Source organism: Ixodes scapularis, unplaced genomic scaffold (genome assembly GCF_016920785.2).
Source record: "Ixodes scapularis isolate PalLabHiFi unplaced genomic scaffold, ASM1692078v2 PGA_scaffold5__190_contigs__length_132052651, whole genome shotgun sequence".
Taxonomy (NCBI): Eukaryota; Metazoa; Arthropoda; class Arachnida; order Ixodida; family Ixodidae; genus Ixodes; species Ixodes scapularis.
The window spans coordinates 112,717,455-112,723,953 of NW_024609880.1; positions in this window are offsets into that span (position 1 = coordinate 112,717,455).

Consider the following 6,499-nt stretch of genomic DNA (forward strand, 5'->3'; position numbering starts at 1 on the left):
ATTATAGCGATTGTGTGAACTAAATAATAACGAATACTTGACGGCAGAGTTCTATTCAATGGCTAAATATACCCTTGTATATTGTTCTTCAAAGAATCGATGGATATTTAGATTGTACAGAGAGAGGCACATTTAACAGGAACATATCCCCGCTGGTGTCAAGCGCTCTCATCAATAGCGTTTTTAGTGATAGTATATGATCATCTAGGCCAAAAACGTATACTTTAAAAGTTAGTGTTTCTCTATGCCCTGTTTTTGAATAATGCGACAAATCGGTATTGTTGCGGTCGTGGTAACTTTCTTTCGTAGTGTACCACTCAGGTCGATTTCTACGTTAATAATATCATCTTCAAAAAATCGGTATAGAAACTTCAAAGACTAGTTTATTATCAAACGAGCAGGCGTGATATACTTTCATGGTAGCCAATATACAAACCAAAAGCTCGGCAACGGAAGCGGAAAAAACAGAAACTCGGAAACGGAAAAGAGAAACAAAGCTTATATAAAAACTGCTGAGAATGTTCAGCCCAGAGGTTGAAACAAGAAAACCGATACTATGTGGCTGCTGAACATCTTAAAGCTTGCTACCGAAATAAACCTAGAGCTTCTAAATCTTATTTTGTTAAAATATACTCCACGTGTTGAAAGCGGTTGAAAGCATGCTTTTGGTCTTGACGAGGACTGGCTGGGGTCAAATACACGCTGAACTCAGGCACTAAAATCTGGGAGACTGCAAAGGGAAAATATGAAAAGCATTCGTGGAAGAAATGCTCTTGACAAGACAATTGATTAGGGTATTGATGGAATCTGTTCCAAAATACCAGGAGGTGCTCGGGGCGTAGCTGAAAAAGAGGTATATACAGTTTAGGACGATTTTAATATGACATTTTCAAAGGTGCAAGTTGCTAAGAGGACGTATATTTCAAAATCTAAACTAGACAGTAAAAAACAAAATCGAGTCTCTGAAGAATTGCCCGTTTGATGAGGTCATCTGGACGTACAGCATATAGGAACAACATTAACATTATTGTGCACGTCTGCTTGTTATTATAAATTTTATTTAGGATACTAGCTGGAAATTAAAAAAAAGGAACAGTAGATAACTCTTCTGAGTGGTAATCACGCTGTGGTAAACGAGAATGCGCCATATGATATTTCTCAAGACGTTATTTTTTTATAGATTTTCTGATTGTATACTTTTTTTTCTCGAAAACGCGCTGAAAAAAAAAATTCATTGATTCAACCCGCGAATAAAACGATGATAGTGATGGCATTTTTTTAGACCGTGATATTTTACGGCCTTGGGGAAAAAAAAATCTTTGGGTACAGTCAGAAATGTCTCCCATTCTAAGACTCTTCATCAAGTGGAGTGGAAAACCGCGTAGAAAGTACGGCGATTAAGCCCACTTCAACAAATAATATTTTTACAGCAAATGTTATATAGTTTTTCTTTTCCAGAATGCAAAACAATTCTAAAAATCTGAAGAATATAATAGAATGCGTTCACTCCGGCTTAACATAACAATATGTTATGCTAAGCTGGAGGCAACGCTTTTAATATATTTTTAAAAGTTGAATTGTGCGAAAAAGCGTTGTCAATCAACGTTACCAGCTTACAACTTATGAGTTCGAGTCGTTCTGAACCTGAGTATCTCACGAAACTAAAAAGAAATGTAGAGCAATTTAATGTACAGAGCGCGACACTGTTAGCGCGAACAAGCGATCGGCGGTTTTTCCAGTTTTTCTCTTTGAAACCAAGGGATGTCATCCAAGTTATTGTTGCTACGGAAAGAGCTTATTTAGTTCTATAATGTAAGCGGTAAATTTTCGTGCTTGCTAATACTATTTAAAAGCAAAATGCGAAAATGCGTCGATGTCATGTTCGCGCTAAGAGTGCCGCGATGTGTACGTTCATACTACATACTACACGCTTCTATTCTTTTGAGTTCTCCTTCGTGGAAAGAGGTACAGTTAGTAAACGCCGACATAGTTATGCGGTGCAAAATTTATAGGGAACGATGACACGTAATGTTTGACATGTGACTGTCAGTCTGATATTACAATGTTCTGGAGATAGCGCATTTTGAAATTAAAAAACACCATCGCAAGATTGCATGTCTCTGTATTATGTAGTGGTGAGTCCGCAGGATTTAGGTTAACGTGAATGCAACGCAAAAACACAGGCGGATCGATGAAAATAAAAACATAGCAAAAATGTGCGCTACATTTGAGAGGAAATAAGAAAGCAAACGCTCTGAACACATGACTCACAGAGTCACTAGGCAATGTTCCAGGGTTTGTCGGTCTCATAACTTTTAGGAGAGAATTTAAAGAAGAGAATAGTAATTCAACAGCCACTGACATAATTTAGCAGCACAGGGTGTGACGTGTGCGAGCTCCTTATTATGTTTGCTCAGCCAATGAGTCCGCGGCATTAGCCGTTGGCACCGAAGAAGAACGGATCACAATGCTATATCCATGAACATCATTAGCCATGCTCTGCGTTCCTTAAGGTATAGCTGATTATAAACGCAATTGAAAATGGGCAGGTTATAATGGAAATGTAATGGGTCTCGTTTCAGCAGTATATTGTCATGAAAGTTTAACTCCGTGCCCTCTGACTATATGCTGTTGCATTGCTTGCAGAGTAAAACCCTTGTGCACCAAAAAGTGTATACCTTTGATAGTAGTGTGATACATTCGCGAGCAGGGCGGATATTGTTACCCACGATATGACACTCAAGGTCAACCAGACAAATATTTTAAGAATAATTTTAAAAGCCCAATTCGGAGGAAGAGATAACACAATGAGAAAACCCACTACGTTAAAACGTAAAATGAAGTAGACAATCGCACCCTTTATTTGAATTGTTTATTTCACCAGGTAACATTTATTAGAATTTGTGAACCGCTGCACCTGCCCCCCCCCCCCCCCCCTCTCTCTTCCGAATTTTTTTTTTAGTTAAAATGGTTCTGCGGCTCACATGTGTGAGCAATGACAAGAGTGGTTATAGATATAATTGAAAGTTAAAAATGACAGGTATAATGTTTAAAAGCGCAAACAGACAGGGACAAAGAAAATACTAAGATAAAATCTGATTGATACATAAAACTAGTATGTTTATTTCGAAATAAATGTACTTTTTTAATACAAAAGCAGAACAGTTAAGTTTAACTGTAGTATTAGACATTATTAATATGTAATGGAGTCTGATGGTATTATTATGGGAGATAATGTTTGTTTGTGTTGTATATAGCACGCTGAATTAGAAAAAGGAGAGGAAATACTTTAAACGTAAACATTTTCGACAGAGGTCTGTCTGGTTAGGGAGAAATTGACATAGTTTTTGCTACGCAGGACTCACGAACATCAGAAGAAGCTTGCGGCTATCCGGCAGTAATCGTCACCTAGCGTCTGCCGGAGCAACAACAACTTCGTAAGGAACTTGTCTTCAAGGGTGCTCTCACCGACAGAAACATCCGTGCTGGCAAAAGGACACGGGTTCAACGTCCCAAGTAAGCCTCCAATTCTCGCTATGGCGGCCGCCATTGAAGACGGCATTGGTAAACTGGACCCGTCTCTACAAGAAGAGGTTCTGCTCAAGGCTATCGAGGCTATCGCACAGGTGCGCCGTCACCAGCATAATATTTCGTCCGCCGAACACCGCGCCCTTCGTAGCCTGAAGGAAGACGACGCCATCGTGGTTCTGCCCCCAGACAAATGCAACGCAACGGTGGTCCTGGAAAAGAGCTCCTACAACCGAAAGGTGACGGATATGCTTTCCACTTCGGCGTATGCGCCCTTAAAGAAAGACCCCACCGGCAAGGTCCAGAATACCATAAACAGGGCCCTGTCTATCATTTTCAAGGAGCACCCGGATTCACGCAGCCTTTATCTTAGGTTAATTTGTCGCAACGGGTCCGCTCCCGCTTTGTACGGTCTACCAAAAATCCACAAGCCGGAGGTCCCCCTCCGCCCCATTGTGGATTTCACTACATCCCCACTACGTGCAGTTTCGGCGTACCTGCACCGGCTCATCTCCCCCTAACTGGCACCACGGACACATACTTGCGAGATTCGTGTCACTTCATCGATCTCGTCAAAGGACGAAAGGTGAAAGCCGACAAATCTCTGGTTTCCTTTGACGTCGTGTCACTCTTCACGAGTGTGCCGGTGCCCCTAGCACTTTCTGTGGCCAGGACGGCCCTTTCCGCCAATTCCGGGTTAGCAGAACGAACCTGTCTGTCCGTGGCCGAAATCTGCCGCCTTCTGGAGCTGTGTCTTTCGAGCACATACATCTCGTTCAATGGGCGCTTCTACAAGCAAACGAGTGGAACTGCCATGGGAGCTGCGAACTCCGTTACCATGGCTAACCTCACGATGGAGTACATCGAACAAAAAGCTCTTTCTTGCTTTAATCCAAAGCCCAAGACCTTCCTCCGGTATGTGGATGATTGTTTCTGCATCGCGGAAGCCAGTGAGGTTGAGCGCCTGTGCCAGTGTTTGAACTCCATTAAACCGTCGATTCAGTTCACGGTGGAGCGAGAGATGGACGGCGTGCTCCCGTTTCTGGATGTGAGCGTCAAGAGAGCTTCTGACGCGCTCAACTTCGCGGTATACCGAAAACCTACGCACACCGGTAGGTACCTGGGCTTTGAGTCTATCACCCCACATCGCACAAGGCGTCAGTGGTCAGCGCCCTTTTCCGACGGGCGCTGTCCATGTGTTCTACGGAGGAGGCCCTACGAGAAGAAGTTAAGAAGATCAAAGCTTATCTAGTTAACAATGGTTACCCAAAGCGGTTCATTAACGACATCTACAAACGCCTACGCCGCCCCCCTGTAACTCCGAGCTCGAGACCGCCTAATCGGATCTGTCTCCCTTATGTGAAGAATGTGAGTGAGACCGTCGGACGCGTCCTTCGGAAACACGGCATTGCCGTCTCCCACAAGCCCGTGTCTACCATCCGTCGGCGGCTTCCTCTCCCCAAAGACAGACCAGGAAGGGAAAGGGCTCAAGGTCTCGTGTACCGCGTGCCTTGCGCGGATTGCCCGGTCGCTTATGTGGGGGAAACGAAAACTTCCCGGATCGTATTCGACGACACAAATACGACCTGAGAAAGAAAGACACTGAGGACATCGCCCTGGCAGAGCGCGAGCAAAAAACGGGGCACTCTTTCTCCCTCGACGAGACACAGATCGTGGCCACCGAGGGAAATTGGAGAAAATGCCTTCATCTAGAGCCTTGGTTTATCCAGACAACGAGCAAAAACGTAAACCGGTCCAAGGGCACTCTCCCGAGCGCGTACGTGTCTGGACTTCGCGCCCCCTGGGGTAAGACTTAGCAAGGCCAAACGCCCGGTCAACCTTCCACACCGCGCCCCCCTCCCCCGCGCCCTCTGGGTTAAGCCTTAACAAGGCCGACCGCCTGGGCAACCTTCCCCACCGCGCCCCCAGCTACAGTCACCCGTGACCAAGGGACCGAGCGGGTCCCGAAACGTCGGGTTTTATGTGTTTTTAATAAAACTTTGGTTAAAGTCCGCTAAAACTATGTCAGGCAATACTTTGGGACAACTTTGTTTTATTCTAAATAACGCTTATGACATCACTGAATATAGAACGCAAAGTAGAATACGCTGTGTGTCTATTAAACAATCAAAGTTAGCGTATCTTATGCTACGTCCTTGCCGTATCGCTTAGATTAGCACTACTAAGCTACAATCTTAATTTATCTGTCCATCCTTCTTGCCTTTAGGCTATAGGCAACCGAGGCTGGCCGCCTTGATTAATCTCTCGGGTATTCTCTTCGTTCACTTGCCTCCATGCCATAGGCATTGTGTGCAACTTGGATAACATTGGTAGTGTAAATTGTAATAATAGCACAATTAATCTTCAGGCATACTGCTTGCTGATATCATTTTGAGTAGAGAGGGCAGGCCGTCGACATGATGCAACGCTCATCGTTTTTCCTGTTCCAGCTATGGGTGCCCTTTCTTGGCTTTCTATTCTACGACATCATTCCGGACCATAGGAACACACCTCTATTTAGGCCCTTTTCTTCACCAACAGAATGACTGCCCAACAACCTTTGTTCTTTATTGAAAAATGAAAAAAAAAAATAAAAAAGGTAATTTAAAGTAATGTTATTTCTTTTTAAAGTAATTTTCAATTGTAATTACTTACTTTTACTTTGTGGTAATTTGTAATGATTTTAATCACATTTAGCCGTTTCAGGCACAAGTAATTGTAATTTAATTATAAAATGAAATCAATTTCCCCAGCACAACGAACTACTTTTTTCTTACATGTAAAAAAAAAAAGCCACAAATATGAAATCTGGTGTAAGAGATATGAAAAGCCGTTCTATGGCGAAAGAAGCTACCTGATTGTAAGCCACATTCGTTGTTCAAGAGCACAATGATCTATTGTAGGTGACCGGTTAAGGGTTCAAGGGGAGCTGCTCCCACCTCTTTATGGAGCTTCCTCTGAACTCTTAACA